This window comes from Giraffa tippelskirchi, chromosome 12 (genome assembly GCF_054371585.1).
Source record: "Giraffa tippelskirchi isolate mGirTip1 chromosome 12, T2T-mGirTip1v1.2.pri, whole genome shotgun sequence".
In the NCBI taxonomy this organism is placed as follows: Eukaryota; Metazoa; Chordata; class Mammalia; order Artiodactyla; family Giraffidae; genus Giraffa; species Giraffa tippelskirchi.
The window spans coordinates 38,303,947-38,320,598 of record NC_137286.1 but is presented as its reverse complement, the minus strand read 5'-3'; the positions used below and the strand labels follow the sequence as shown (position 1 = coordinate 38,320,598).

The 16,652-nt window shown below is 47.9% G+C and overlaps 1 long non-coding RNA gene across 1 annotated transcript; it reads right to left on the bottom strand.

The window, feature by feature from the left end:
• Positions 1-8,078: 8,078 nt before the first annotated feature.
• Positions 8,079-10,862, bottom strand: LOC145528347 (uncharacterized). Its single transcript, XR_014070312.1, has 2 exons — positions 10,019-10,862; positions 8,079-8,201 (listed from the first exon to the last, which is right to left on the bottom strand). It is a non-coding gene; the product is annotated as an uncharacterized LOC145528347 (long non-coding RNA).
• Positions 10,863-16,652: the final 5,790 nt, after the last annotated feature.

The window sequence follows — 16,652 nt, the reverse complement described above, 5'->3', positions numbered from 1 at the left end:
AATGCAAATTTAAACAACAGTGAGCCATCACTCTACAGGAATTCAGATGGCTGAGCTCAAGAACACCGACAACACCAGTGCTGGAAAGAATGTGGAGAGACGGGAACTCTCCTTCATTGCTGGTGGCGATGAGAAATGGTGCAGCTACTTGGGAAGACATACTGTTAACATACAATCCAGCAGCCATCTTTGGTATTTGTTAACCCAAATGAGACGAAATTTTATGTTCATACAAACAGACACACATGCATTTATAGCAGCTTTATTCATAACTTGGAAGCAATTAAGAAGTCCTTTAATAGGTGAATGGCTAAACAAACTCTGGAAGAACCAGACAATGGAATTCTAACTCAGTGCTAAAAAAGGAATGATCCATCAAGTCATGAAAAGACATGGAGGAATCTTAAAAGTTAATGATTAAGTGAAAAGAAGCCAGTCTGGAAAGGCTGCATACTGTGTGAGTCCAACCTCATGACATTTTGGAAAAGACAAAACTATGGAGAAAGTAAAAGGGCCAGTGGTTGCTAGGGATTGAGGCAAGAGAGGGATGAACAGGTGGAGCACAGAGGACTTTAGGGCAGTGAAGCTACTCTGTATGAATCTGTAATGGTGGACACATGTCATTCTACATTTGTCCAAGTCCATGGAGTGTACTTTGCCGACAAAGGTCCATATAGTCAAAGCTATGGTTTTTCCAGTAGTCGTGTATGGATGTGAGAGTTGGACCATAAAGAAAGCTGAACGCTGAAGACTTGATGCTTTCGAATTGTAGTGATGAAGAAGACTCTTGAGAGTCCCTTGGACTGCAGGGAGATCAAACCAGTCAATCCTAAAGGAAATCAAACCTGAATCTTCATTGGAAGGACTGATGCTAAAGCTGAAACTCCAATACTTTGGCCACCTGATGTGAAGACTTGACTTATTGGAAAAGATCCTGATGCTGGGAAAGATTGAAGGCAAGAGGAGATGGGGACCACAGAGGATGAGATGGTTGGATGGCATCACTGACTCAATGGACGTGAGTTTGAGCAAACTCGGGGAGATGGTGAAGGATAGGGAAACCTCGTGTGCTGCAGTCTATGGGGTTGAAAAGAGTTGGACATGACTGAGTGACTGAACAAGAACAATGGAATGTATATCACCAAGAGTGACCCTGATGAACTTTGGATGGTAATATGTGTCAGTATAGGTCCATCAGTTCTAACAACTGTTCCAGTCTCGTGGGAGATGTTAACAGTGAGGTAGACAGGAGTACATAGAACTCTCTATACCTTCTTAATTTGTTGAGACGTTGAAACCACTTTTTTTCCTTGGGAAAAAAAAAAGTTCTTGTTAAAAAAATTCTCGCTTGGACTATGGGATCAGATTTGCTGAACTTGAAACCAGGCTAGTGTGGCCTCTGACAAGCTGCTTAACCTGTCTGTGCCTCAGTTTCTGCATCTGTAAAGCAGCTATAGTAACAGTCCTGATCCCCAGAGTGACTGAGTGTTAATAAGGTAGTGCATGAAAAGCATGTAGCCCCGTGTCTGCTGACAGAGTGAAAATGAAAGTCACTCAGTCCTGTCCAACTCTTTGCGACCCCATGGACTATACAGTCCATGGAATTCTCCACGCCAGAATACTGGAATGGGATCCCCCATTCTTCAGGGGATGTTCCCAACTCAGGGATCGAACCCAGGTTCTTTACTGGCTGAGCCATAAGGGAAGCCCAAGAATACTGGAGTGGGTAGTCTATCCCTTCTCCAGGGGATCTTCCTGACTCAGGAATTGAGCCGGGTTCTCCTTCATTGCAAGAGGATTCTTTACCAGCTGAGCTACCAAGGAAGCCCAAAAAGAGAGAGAGAGAGATTATTTACAACTGATTTGTTGAACAGTCTGAACCAGTGAGGAACACACAGGAAGTGGCTTGATCTTCCTCCAACCCTGGGCTTCTTTCAAATGAATTCTTTCCCATCTTCCTTCTCTGCCCCTTGACAACATCTCAGCAAGCCAGCTCCCTTCAGCATGCCCAGCAGTTTTTTGTTTTTTTTTTTAATGGCTGTGCTGGGTCTTCATTGCTATGCCTAGTTGTGTCAAGTGGGAACTACTCTGCAGTGCACGGGCTTCTCATTGTGGTGGCTTCTCTTGTGAGAAGGCTCTAGGGTACATGGGCTTCAGTAGTTGCAGCAGGCAGGCTCAGTAGTCATGGTTCCCGGGCTCTGGAGCTCGGGCTCAGTAATTGTGGCACACAGGCTTAGCTGCTCCACAGCATATGAGATCCTCCTGGACCAGAGATTAAACTTGTCTCCTGCATTTGCAGGCGGATTCTTTACCTGAGGGAAGCCCTCGCCCAGCAGTTTTAATTAGAAGAACAAGCTCTGTTTCTATAAAAATGACTCACTTCCAGGCATGAAGGAATCTAGTCTAGTCTTAATCAAAATTCAAATCTCACATCCAAGCCAGACTCCTGGGCAGGCCCTGTGACCATACCAGCGACGGGAGAGGAGCACCATGCCCATCTCCTATTCCTCGCTCTTCCCCTTCCTCTCTGGGAGATTAGAGAAAGGGAGCAAAACAACTTTTTTCTTTTTAACTTAAGTAGCTCTGGTGGGGCTGTCCCCACTTGGCGGTTCTCCAGTGCTACCTCTCTCGAGAGCCACGTTCTGTGGTTTCCTTGGAGCTCCTGGGCCCGTGCAGACTGCAGTTTCTTAACCTGGGAGATGCCATCTTTAGATAATTTCTTGCAACCCATTTTAGTAGGTTCATTTCCTCTGCGCCCTATCTCCCCAGCCTGATGCACACCCCCCCTTCTCTTTCTCTGTGCCCCCAGAGCCTGAACCCTGAGCCTCTGGGCTTCCTCACTCACTCACCTGTGGTTCAGCCCATGGAGGCTTCAGCAGGAGACAGCGGGGTAGAATCCGGGCCACCCCGCCTCCCAACACCAGCCCTCTCTGGGCTCAGGGAACACCGTCGGTGCCCTTGACCTCTGTCCCTGGAGTGGGAATGGCTCTCTATTGTCACCAGTCCTTGAGTCTGGCATCCACCAGAAGGGGCACCTTCAGAGAAATTCCGGGAATCCCCTGGTTGGTCTTTCCAGTGTTTAGGACTTGGCACTCCCATGGCCAGGGCCTGGGTTCAGTCCCTAGCTGGGGAACTGAGATCCTGCAAGCCTCACAGCATGGCCATGAAAGAAAAAAGAAGAAGAAAGAAAAGTTCTTCAAAAGACATCAGCTGGTGTTCCATATCTGAAACAGTTATCAGCAACATGCAGGTCGACAAACGACTTGCACATGTACACAGGACTCCTACACACCAACAAGAGAAAGAAAACGTGAACATGGACAAAGACTTGAGTAGGCATGTCACAAAAGAATGAATCGAAATGTCCTCTTTCATGTGTTTCATAAACAGACAAAACAGTTCAACTTTGCTGGTCATCAGGAAGATGAGAGTGAGGTACGGGTGCATACTCACTCGAGTGGCGGAAATGAAAGTGTGGAAAATGCCAAGTGCTGGTGAGGCTGCGGAGCAGCTGGGACACCCCACACTGCTGGGGGCAGGGGAAGAGTGTGAGTGTTTTGGAAAGGTCCTTGGTGTGTCCACTGACGTTGAGCATACACACACCCTACTCCCCGGCAGCTCCATTCTCAGGAGAACTCCCAATAGAAACGTGTGCAGTGGTCATTAAAAGACATGTGTAGCAGCACTACTTTTTTTTTTTTCAATTAAAAAAAGTATTTATTTACTTGTTTTTGGCTGCCCTGGGTCTTCATTGCTTCACGAGCTTTCTCTGGTTGTGATGCGTGGACTTCTCATTGCTGTGGCTTCTCTTGTTGCAAAGCGTGGGCTTAGTTGCTCCAAACCACGTGGGATCCTCCTGGACCAGGAATCACACCCATGTCCACTGCATTGGCAGGTGGATTCCTAACTGCTGGACCACCAGGGAAGCCCCTAGCAGCACTACTGTTAACCACCCTAAACTAGATATCAGGCACATGTGTGTTGACCACGAACATGTCCATGAGTTGTGGTGCAGCCACTCGGCGGAGGACAGCACAGCAGTGAGAATCAATGATCTTCACGGACAGGCGACACACATATGACTTACAAATATGCTGCTGAGTGAAAGAACAGAGATTCAGAAGAAGACCGCTGTATGATTCCACTTAGGGAAAGTTTAAAAGCAGGCAGGACTCCTCCCAGCTGTTAGAGTGCCGGAAATGGTCATCACGGCTGGGTTGGGCTGAGCGGCAGTTTGTCTGGTCAGCAGGAAATGGTCCAGTTCTCCGTCTGGGGCTCATAACACAGAGGTACTCAGTTTGCAAATGTGCTTGAGCTGTACTCAGACCTGCACTTTTCTGCGAGTACGTTACACTCAAGTAAAAAAGGTCTTTTTGTCCTTATCAACAAACAGGCTTGTAATACTTAGACCTCTGTGTAGAATGACCCTCAGCCTTACCTCACACCACATTAACCACATTTTAGCATTAACTTGCTGTGGATTGCAGTCCTCAGTGTAAGAGCTAAACTATGCAACTTTGAGAAGAAAAGATAAGAGAATGTGTATCTATAGGCACGCATGTTAGGAAAAGGTTTACCCGCTACAACACAAGAAGCACCCAGTATAAAGAAAAAGAATTAATAAATGGGACCTCATCAAAGTTTTAAAACTTTTGTTCTTCAAAAGATGGTATAGGGACTTCCCTCTTGGTTCAGTGGTTAAGACTTCGCCTTCCAGTGCAGAGGGCACCAATTTGATCCCTCGTAGGAGAACTAAGATCCCACATGCCACTGGGCAGTTAAGCCCATGCACCACAACCAAAGATCCTCTGCACCACAACTAAGACCCAATGCCCCCAAAAATAAATAAATAAATATTTTTTAAAAATTTTAAGAAGACTGTTTGTTTGTTTTTTTTTAAAAAGCAAAGACACACTGCAGACTAGGAGAAAATAGTTGCAAAGTCATATCTGACAAATCGCTTGTATTGTTCAGATTACACAAAGAGTGCACTGTTCTAATACCTCATAAGAAGAAGATAAAAAACTCAAAAGTCAGAAAAATTTGAATGAGGCTTGAAACTTCTAATCCAATTTGAAGAATATAAAGAAATACCATGTCGTAAAAAAAAAAAAACAAGAAATTAACATATAATACAGTATCATTAAAGTACAGATTTTGTTCAAATTTCACAAAGTTTTATGCTAATGTCCATTATTTGTTTTCGTACCTTATTCAAGACTCCACATTGTATTTAATTGCATTTAGCAGCTTCAGTGCATGCAACAAATTCTGGTAAATTCTCTTTTCATTTTTATTCTATTCCAAATATTTTCTAAAAAAAGAAAGGCAAAATATTTGAGTAGACACTTCACCAAATATATGTAGAAGGCAAATGAGCACATGAAAAGACTCTCAGTAGTAGCATCAGTTGTTAGGGAAATGAAATTAAAACCCCATGAGACACCTCTACACCCCTAATAGGTTGGCTGCAATTCAAAAGAGTTCCTATACCAAGTCCTGGCAAGAATTTGGAGGAAATGGGACCTGCATACACTGCCGACGAGGACACACAATGATACAGGCACTTTTGGAAGGTCTGCCAGCTTTCTTTGATGTTAAACACACACTTAACATGTGATATGTGCCTCAGAGAAATGAAAACATATGTCCACACAAAGACTTGTATATGAATATTTATAGCCCGTTTTTCATAATCACCCCAAAACAGAAACAAAATGTCCTTCCACAGAGAACAGATGAACAAAGGGTACACTATGCAGAAATAAAAACGAACAAGCCACACGCTCATGCAGTCACCATGGGTGAATCTGAAAAATATGCCAAGTGAGCAAGGCCAGACACAGAAGGCTTCTCACCCTGTGATCCCATCACAGGACCTTTTATAAAAGGCACGGAGGACACAGCGTGTCAGTGGAGGCAGGAAGTGGGACTGGCTGCAGAAGAGCACAGGGGCTTTGGGGGCTCATGTATTAATAAATCTTGTACTTCTTGTTTGTGGTGATGGTTACACAGCATAAACATTTAGCAAAACTCATTAAGTGATGCATCCAGTGAGAATGAATTTCATTTTATGTAAATTTCATCTCAGTATTGAAAGATTGAGGGCAGGAGGAGGAGGGGGCAGCAGAGGATGAGATTGTTGAATGGCATCATCGACTCAGTGAACATGAGTTTATATATATATATAAAACTTTAAATATATGTTTGTATATATATTATATGAGCTTCCCAGGTGGTGCTAGTGGTAAAGAATCTGTCTGCCAATGCAGTAGATATAGGAGACGTGGGTTCGATCCCTGGGTCAGGATGATTCCCTGGAGGAGGGAATGGCAACCCACTCCAGTATTCTTGCCTAGAGAATCCCATGGACAGAGGAGCCTGGTGGGGTACAATTCATGGGTCACAAAGAATGAGATACTATTGAAACAACTTAGCACCAGCACCCCCATATAAAATATATATATAGCTCTTATATAATGTGTGTGTGTGTATATATATAAACTTTTTCAGATTCCTTTCCCTTATAGGTCATTACAAAACATTGAGTATAGTTCCCTGTACTATACAACAGGTCCTTATTGGTTATCTATTTTATATATCATAATGGGTATCTGTTAATTCCAAACTCCTAATTTATCCCTCCCCCTCTTCCCCTTTGGTAAGCATAAATTTGTTCTCTGCATCTGTGAGTCTGTTTCTATTTCATAGATGAGTTCATTTGTTTCATATTGTAGATGCCACATATAAGTGATATCATATGGTATTTGTCTTTCTCTGTCTGACTTACTTCACTTAGTGTGATAACCTCTAGGTCCATCCATGTTGCAGATGGCATTATTTCATTCTTTTTATGGCTGAGTAGTATTCCACGGCATATATGTATCACACCTCCTTTGTCCATTCCTCTGTCAGTGGACACTTAGTTTGTTTCCACATCTTGGCTATTGTGAATAGTGCTGCAGTGAACATTGGGGTGCAAGTATCTTTTCACACTGTGCTTTTCTCCTTTCTTCTTTCTTGTTCTATGGCAACATTCAGGGAGGAGGAGTATTTTAAAGGATGAAGACAGCTGACCACTGGTTCCTCGGTGGACATTGCTGCAGCTGTTTAATAGGCAGCTGGGGAGAGAGAACCTGCCCAGCCTGGACTCTGTTGCTTCAAGTCTGAAAGGACCCCCCGCCCCTGACCTTTGCCAGAGCTAAAGCTTTCTCTGTGTAGTTGAGGACCTGGCATCCAGTTGTGAGCCAAGCGGCCACAGAAGCAGGGAGAAGATGCTGCCCCTGAAAGAGGCATCCACTCAGAGCCCAGATGGCAGCTCTGGACACGTGAATGGACCTCTTGCATCTTGGGGAGCAGCAAAGGCTGTTACAGGAAAGGGGACCCCATCCAGGGCCCAAGAGTGGGCTCTCCTCTAACACTCGGAAATGAACTGTCCAGTGAGACACACATGCTGACAGAACAAGAGACTATTGGGATGGGGGGCCTGTACAGGGAGCAGCAAGTCAGGGAACCCAGGAGAACTGCTCTGCCATGAGGCTCACAGTCTCAGGTTTCATGGTGATAGGTTAGATTCCAGGTTGTCTCGGCCAGTCATCTTGCTTGGTCCATACTTGGTGACTCAGCATCCTTCCTGGTGGTATGAGCATCCCTCAGCCAAGATGAATTTTAGCACCTCCTGAATTTTCCCAGTTAGTTTTCACTGCAGTACCGTTGTACAACAGCTCATGCAGGTGGTTATCCTCATGCCTAGCCAAAGCATGCAGTGTTGGTCAATGGTTCTCTAACCCCTAACAGAATAACACGCTGACAGGGTCACCCATCTATCCAGGGAACCAGAGAGGCTTCAAGGTGAGTGGCTTTAGCTTCACACATCCTGCGGTCTGCTTCCATGCACTGGATGGGCACCCCCAACAGTTAAGATGTTCTTTCCAAGTATGAACTGGACTTTTCCAGCTTTGAGAGTCTGTCCACACCCTGTGCTTATGGCCCCTCTCCCACTTCAAAGACAGCAGGCTTCATTTCTCTGCCCCCCACCCTCAGCCACCTGTTCCTCTGATTACAAGTAGGGAAGAGTCTTTTTATTTCTTTTCCATTTTGGTTTGTTACAGGATATCGAATATAGTTCCCTGTGCTGTACACATGGGGAACTTGTTTATTATATACGTAGTACTGGTGGTGATTTAGTCACTCAGTTGTGTCTGACTCTTTGTGACCCTGTGGACTGTAGCCCACCAGCCTCCTCTGTCCATGGGATTCTCCAGGCATGAATATTGGAGTGGGTTGCCATGCCCTCCTCCAGGAGATCGTCCCAACCCAGGGACTGGACCCTCATCTCCTGCATTGCAGGCAGATTCTTTAACACTGAACCACCTGCTGCTGCAGCTGCTAAGTCACGTCAGTCGTGTCCGACTCTGTGCAACCCCATAGACAGCAGCCTACCAGGCTCCGCTGTCCCTGGGATTCTCCAGGCAAGACTGAACCACCTGGGAAGCTCCCAATAATGAAAGATATGGATGCCAAGCGTGCTGATGAGGAAAACCAATATGTAGCAGTGTGTACATGTTAATCCAAATCTCTTGATTTATCTTCTGTTCCTCCTCACCCTACCCCCTGCTTTCCTCTTTGGTAACCACAAGTCTGTTCTCCATGTCTGTGAATCTGTTTCATAGATAAGTTTATTTGTATCATATTTTAGATTCCATATAAAAGTGATATAAAGTGATATCATATGGTAGTTGTCTTTCTCTTTCTGAGTTACTACACTTAGTATGATAATCTCTAGGTCCATCCATGTTGCTGCAAATGTCATTATTTTGTTCTTTTTAATGACTTAGTAATATTCCATTGTGTATACGTACCACATCTTTTTTATTCATTCATCTGTTGATGAATATTAAGATGGTTTCCATGTCCTGGCTATTTTAAATAGTGCTGCAAGAAGCATAGATGTGAATGTATCTTTTCTAGCTATAGTTTTTGCTGATACATACCCAGCAGTGGGATTGCTGGATTATATGATAATTTTTAGTTTTCTGAGAAACCTCCATTCTGTTCTCCACAGTGGCTACACCAATTTACATTGGGAAAGGTTCCTTGATTCTAAAGATTTGTGTGATTACATTGGGTTCCCCTGAAAAATTCAGGATAATCTCCCCATCTCAAGGTCCTTCACCTTAATCACATCTGCAAAATCCTATTTGGCTTGTGACATAACATGAAAGTTCCAGGAATAGGGGTGTGGACATCTCTGCAGGGAGGCATTACTCAGTCCACCACACAACAATAGCTACCATTTGTTGAGTAGTTGTGATTGTCAGTTTGAGTGAAGCACTTTACAGATGCTACCTCATGTAACCCAGCCCCGAGTCCATGAATCAGGCACTCACTGGACAGATGAGGAAACTGAGGCTGAGAACAGAGATTTAAAAGTGAAGGCCGATTCTTATGTGTAACACAGATTAGTGAGAACCATGAGCCTTTTCGATGTATTTATTTGTTTGTTTGAAGATAATATCAAAACCTTAACAGAGACCCAGAACTTTCTGCGGAACTGTTTATAACACTGAGCTGTTTAATCCACAGTGTTTGTGAAGGTTAGGGGACAGTCTATTGAAAGCCATCAAGTTGGGTCGGGCATGGATACCCCTTCCATGGAGGCAGGGGCCTGGGCCGCCATTTCACCAAGCTTGGCCCATCTTCCATGGAACAAGGTGTGGCTCCATGGACTTAGAAACCCAAACTGCACTTGTGCCCATTTATGTTTGCTTTGGATTGAATTTCAGATAAATGAATAATTTTTTAGTGTAAGCACGGTCCAAATAGAGCTTCCCAGGTGGTGCTAGTGGTAAAGAACCCACCTACTAACACAGGAGACATATGAGATGGGTTTGATCCCTGGGTTGGGAAGATCCCCTGGAGGAGGGCATGGCAACCTACTCTAGTATTCTTGCCTGGAGATTCCCATAGACAGAGGAGCCTAGTGGGCTACAGTCCATAGAGTCACAAAGAGTCAGACATGACTGAAGCAACTTAGCATGCATGCATGGTCCAAATAATGCATGTTTACATACTTACTTCGATCCCTGGTTTGGGAAGATCCCCTGAAGAAGGAAATGGCAACCCACACCAGTATTCTTGCCTGGAGAATCCCATGGACAGAGGACCCTAGCAGGCCACAGTCCATAGGGTCACAAAGAGTCGGACATGGACTGAAGCAACTTAACATGCATTTACTTAAACACACAAAAATTTGTTGTTTAGCTGAAATTCAAATTTACTCAGGCATCCTGTGTCTTATGTGGCTGCATGGAAGACACATTTCCAGCTTAGGCACCAAACTCAGGGAATCCAAGCTTCATCTTACAGCCTTTTACGACCACTTTTCAGATATTCTCTGTGGTCTCCAGCAGTTTCACCAGGTTCATGTCCAGGTGTAGTTTCCATTTGTGCCACTTGGGCTTTATGACTCTTCTTCAATCTGTGGCTTCCTGTCTTTCATCATTTTTGGACAACTCTTGGCTATTGTCTCTTCAAATGTTACTTCTTGCTCCCTTTCCCTCTCTCTTCTCGTTCTGGGACTTGAATTATTCATTTCTCTTAAATTCTTTTTGTATTTTTAATTTTTTTCTCTTCTTGCTTCAGTCTGGATATATTTTTCTAATCTGCCTTCACCATTACTTTCTTCACGGTTACTTACTTTCTTCACCTCATATAATCTGTAGTTAAACTTAATTTTAGTTAAAAATCAGTGCCTTAATTTTAGTTACTGTATTTTAAAGTTCTATAATGTCCTTTTATTGCTTCCAGGGTGCTAGTGAGAATATCCATCTTGTCATTTAATCTCTGGAACACATGACTCTAGTGTTTCAAAGTTCTTAAGAGCCTGACAACAACAATATCAGAATCTCCAGTACAAATTGATTCTATTGTCCAGTTTTTTCTTTTGGTCCAATCTTGTCATTTTCAAACCTGGTCATTTTTTACTTAATGTTAGACATTGTGAAGAAAAATACTGAGAAACCTTTGCCGTCTTTCTCAGAAAGGTGGCACCCTTTGCTCTCAGTTGTGGACAAGACAGTGTGTGTCCCCATGTCACACAGCACTCGGTATCACCATCTCTACCACAGACACCTTCTCTTTTTATCTCTGCAGAGCAAACCTTCTGACCAGCATGGAGTTTGAAACTTCACCTTTCTCTGACCCCAAGTGAGGTAGAGCCTTATTTCTTGTACTTATTGGCTATTTGTATTTACTCAGAGGACTGTTTTCTGTGTAAACCTTCACTCGGGTCGTGAATATTGAACATCACTGAGCAGACCTGATGGTGGAAAAGGAAAACACAGCTGCGTATGAGTTTGTGACCCCAGTGACCTGATCAATGAAAACAGCCCCAAACCATCAGCGCTGACTCATTGGTAAAGACTCCAATATCAGTTTCCCAACTGGAGCCACTTCCTCCTCAAGCCATTTGGGCCGATGAACTCCTGACCACAGGGGCTGTGCCCCGCTGAGAGTGAGTGAAGGTCTCTGGAACAGACACAGTCATGAAGGGAGAGGCAGGGTCAGAGTTCATAGTGCTGTGGAGAAGAAAGCTGCCTGGGCTTAGAATGGACATAGACTCTGGTGTCCACTGCTCTTCCCATTTCAGTGACCATCCTCACAAGAGGCAAAGGAAACTGTCACTTGCTTTTGCAAATCACTGTGACCCTGGCTGCATCCTGTGCCAGGCAGCCCTCCTGGATTCCACTGTCTCAGAAACCCCATCCATCTTGGCTCTGTGTGTTGGGGGGGGGGGGGCGTGCGCGCGCACACAGGTGCGCGCGCCCGTCAGGCTCCTCTGTCCATGGAATTCTGCAGGCAGGAATACTGGAGTGGGTTGCTACTTCCTCCTCCAGGGGATCTTCCTGACCCAGGGATTGAACCCGGGTCTGCTGCATTGCTGGCAGATTCTTTACCATCTGAGCCACCGGGGAAGCCCATTACTTCTCGGTTGAGCTCCTGCACAGGGCTCATGGGAAACCTCTCCATCAGTAGAGAAGAGTTTGTGTCTAGGCTTACTTTAGGTGTTTTCTTTCTAAATAACTCCCCTGGCATGTGCCAGAGCAGCCAGACCCAGGCATTTAGCTAGTCATTTTTAAAGTCAGGGGTGGGCCAAGCCTGCTTCATTTAGGAGGGAGAATGAGGCCTCCACGTTCTCCTCAGTCCCACACCAGGGCTCCCTGGGCTCCCTTGTAGTCACACTGGCAGCAGCTCCCAGGCAGGTCTGGGCTTCCAGGAGGGATTTTCGCAGTAATGACCCCACAGGTGTCCCTCACATGTCCATCCTGTCAGTGAGTAATCGGGAGTTCCTGCTTGGGGACTGGACTTTCTGACGACAAGAACTGGAAGACCAGCTTCCCGCCGGTTCTCAATGGGCTTTTATGGCCGAGACCCCAGATCCAGGACTTTTCTCAAGGGCTTTATGTGGCAATTAACGGCTTCAAGCAAACCCCCAAACCCCTGAAGTTGACCCAGTGCCAGAGTGTTCACCGCTGGGGAGGCTCCAGGAGCCGCATTTGTTCTCTGAAGTTGCTCTGAACAGGGAGTGTTCTACAGCCATAAATAACTGCTTTTCTTGGGGCAGGGGTGGGGACAGGTGAACCACAGCTAGATATTTTTTTAAAGAAGAGAAACAGTAAACTTACTATGCCTCAAGAAATTTCCATGGATGTCCCGTTTATTCCTTGCAGGAAATACCTTGTAACTTTCCTGACTTTCCTGCCAGTTTTCCTTATTTTTTACTTTAATGAACGAGGCTTGCAGCCATCCCATGCTAGCTCCATCTCTTTAACATTTTTTCCATATTGTTATTTGGAGGCTACCTTTCCCCACAGACTCCTTTCCACCCACTCGTGGTTGCCCGAAACAAGCAGTCCAGACAGTCCCAGGGGGCAGGGGTGTCCTCTAGCCCCTGTGGCCAAGCCCCATAGAGCAGCACAGATGCCCGAGGGCCCGTGGACAGGGAGGGGGTGGGGTGGGGGATGTGGAGAAGGTTCTGTGTCCCCCTTCCTCACCCCACACAAGCGAGGGGTTTCAGGAGGGCCTGGAGTGTGCAGGGGAGACAGTGATTGAAGGAGCGAGGCCTGATGAACCTGAACATGGCTGCCCACCTCAGCCTGCCCTGCACCTGGCCCAGGTGTGCTCTGCTACACCCCCAAAGTGCTTCTCCTTCCTGCCCGTGGAGACCGTCCTTAGAGACCAGATGACCCAGCAGGGACTCCTCGTGCCCCTCAGTGCTGCTGACTGTTGTCTATGCGTGGCGCCCAGCCCTTTGGGGCTCTTGTGACTGTGTACTGTTCATCAGAATCCCCAGCACCCACCCCACAACCGGGAGCCTGGGACACCCACTCGCTCCCCTGCCCCCGAACACGGGTGGCCTGAACCCTGCCAGGCTGCAGGTTCTGAGCCCAATGGGCAGGCAGTGGCCCTGCCAGCAGGTCCCAGTTTGCCAACCTGAGGTCTCAGAGGGGAGATGGCTGATAGTGGACACATGGACCAGATAAGGGACTGGAGAATTCCAGCATATGGGAAGAGCCACGAGAATGAGAAACAACAGAAAATAAGACAGTGAGGTGGAGCTGACTTTGGCCTGAGCGGGCAGGATTGTCCAAAGCTAAGCCCGGCCTGGTAGACAGGTAGAGAAGGTGCTGCATAAATAAACATGAAGGAAACAAGAGCAATGGGCAGGACATGGAGCCTCCACCCATTGGCTAGAGACTGGCCTTCTCCTCCTGCACCTGCCAGGTGCTCCTCACAGGCAGCAGGATGCCGTAACCCCAACCAAAGGGGAGGCCAGTGTTCTCAGGAAAGAGCACTTACCCCCGGGAGATTGGGCCTTAGACCACACTGAGCCCAGTGGTCCCACCCATGGGGACTAGGGTGGGGCTGGCGGGGCTGATGGTAGGTGGAGGGGTCCCTGAGGCCCCACTTGCCTCCCCCCAGGTCCCCAGACCTGTGCCCAACAGGGACGAGATGCCTAGGACAAGGTGCCAGCCGCTCCCAGGGGCCTCAGTGCTTCTGGAAGGGGCTTCCCAATACCACAGGTGACCCTACAGTGGCAGGGAAAACCTGCCCAGTCCCATCCTGGGGGGCCCCAGCGCACCTAGGTGGTCCTGTCTTGGAGACGCCCAGCCCTGCACCTGCCCACCGCTTCCTGTCCTGCTCCGTCTTCACCCAGGAAGGTCTCCCGGACTCCAACTCTACCAGCACCTTGACCTTGGACTTCCCAACCTCTAGAGATGGGAAGTAGATGTTGTTTATAAGCCTCCCAGTTAATGTCATTTTTTGTTACACCAGCCTGAACAGACTGAAACAGCTTTCTAAAACGTTATCCCAAAAGTCAGTGACAACCCTTAGTAAAGCAGTGCTTGTCCTGAGAGGTAGAGGGATCCAGGCAAGAGCTGCTTTTCTGACCACTTCCTCCCCACTCCCCCCACACCCCTGGAGCTCCACGCATCACCTCCACTAGATACCATCAGTGGGCTCAGTCACAAAGCCTGCCATCCTCACGGATGGGGAGCCTGACTCCTCCTCTGTATGGGCTTCCAGAAGAGCCTGCTATGTTCACTGTCACCCTGACCCGCCTCGGCAAGACAAAAGGTGCCTGCACCCTAGCCTGGACTTCTCGAGGGACCATCACAGGGCACCCAGACAGCCGCAGGCTGAGCAGGTTATGCGTGGAGGAAGGTCCCTCAGCCACATGGGTACCATCCTCGGTCTTGAATGTCCTGGAGAGAGGATCTAGGTCTCTGTTATCATGTAAACGATGTGTGACAGCATGCTGGAGGCTGAGCCCCTTTTCATGCTCACTCTCCTGCGTTGCTCTGTCTGCATCTGCGTCACTGTTGGAAGCTTCTGCTGAATTAGGCTTCTAGTGATGTAGCAGTGTCTTGTTTTATTTGATTCTCCATGTCTGGGAGCTTTGTCTTCTAGGGGGTGTCATCTTATTTGTCCACAATCATCCAAGAAGATAAAGGAGAGGGAAGGAAAGGCAGGATGAGGGGAAGGGCGGTTTGATTGTTATGATTTTGCTGGGAGGGAGGTGGTTTGTGGAGTCCTGTATCACTGTGTTAGGTTTACAAATACAGACCCCAGAGGCCAGGGGTGCAAAAACACAGGAAGGGGACTCTCTGTCTGCAAGACGTTTTCTTTTTTTTTCCTCAGGAAAATTAAATTCCAAAAATATTTGCACTGACTTAAAAAAAGTTTCCCTTCACGACTCTCATTTTTAGCTACATTCCTCATGTGTATGTCAAAAAGTTTAAATAGGATCGGAAGATATTCGCTAAAGATGAAGCCAAGCTTAGAGAAACATCCGGTAAACGGAAAGAACACCATAAATGTGACAGAGTGGAGAGGAAACTCCTTCCCGCATTTAGACGGCATGGAAGGCAGCCCCTCAGAGCCCCTCCCCTGGGGTGGGGATGGAGGGACCCTATAGGGGTCATGTCTCTGGGGCACAGGTCCGGCCAGCTTGAACGAGGCCCGGATAGTGGAATGTTCTGGAAGAAACCAGCAGTTCTGCAGGTTTCAGTCCTGACCCCAGCCGGTGCAGATGAGCAGGCAAGGCATCAACTGGCAGAGCCTCTAACTCCTGCCAGAGCTTGGGGAGGGGCTGGAGGTGAGGGCTTCGAGATCCAGTGACTGCAGAGCATGCAAGCCAGGCGGCCCCAGGCCCCATCCCAGAGCCCGGTCCCGTCCAGTCGTCCGGGCATCCGCTGGACCGTAAGGGACCCGGACCCGCCGCCCCTTTAGGGAGCCACCACCCCTCTCACCGCCACTGCGACACCTGCTGTCACTGCAGCCCCGTCCCCTGCAGGAGACCCTGCGATGGAACCACCTGACCCTTCCTCCCCGGCTCAGCATGGGGGTCTGTGCACTCACAGAGCAGCTCCCGGGGCAGCTTAGATGGGGGAGGGGGACAATAAGGGGTGGGGGCAGTGAAAACCGGGGTGCTAGTCCAGGACCCCGACTCCAAGTTAGGGAGATGCACAGCCCCACCCTCCATCCACCCCTGCCCCACACCCCCCCACTGCGGCTGCTCGGGATACGACCCATCCCAGCCCCACCCCCTTCCCTGCCGCCCCCTCAGTCCACTCCCAGCAACATTGCCTCCTTCCTAGGTCACATTCTCCAGCTGGATGCACGTGGGTGTTTCTTTTTCTTCGCGTCCTAAAGGCCAACACCGAACAAAAAGTCCTCCCGTGACCCACTTTCCTCCGGTCACTGCTCTCCATCCTCTTTCAAGAAACTTCTCAGCGAGCCGTCTACACTCGCTTGTCTCCAGTACCTCTGCCATTCTCTCTCCAAGGCTGTCCGGCTCTCAACCCCGCGCTCCATCCCACGGCTCCAGACAGGGGGTGCTGCCCTCCAGCCACTGACCCCTCCACCCCCAACACCACCTTCTGGGCAGCCCAGTCCTCAGACGCCCTCTGCGTGCACTGGACCGCGAGAATCATGTGACTCTCAGCGCCTTCCTTAGGGTCTCACCTGGGCCTCCTGCCCTGCCTCTGCTGCTGGACACCCTCACCTCCCCCGGCTTAAATGTCATGACCCCCGAGCCCATGTCTCTCACCAGCCTCCGTCCTGCTTGTCCCCTGCCCCTGATGCAG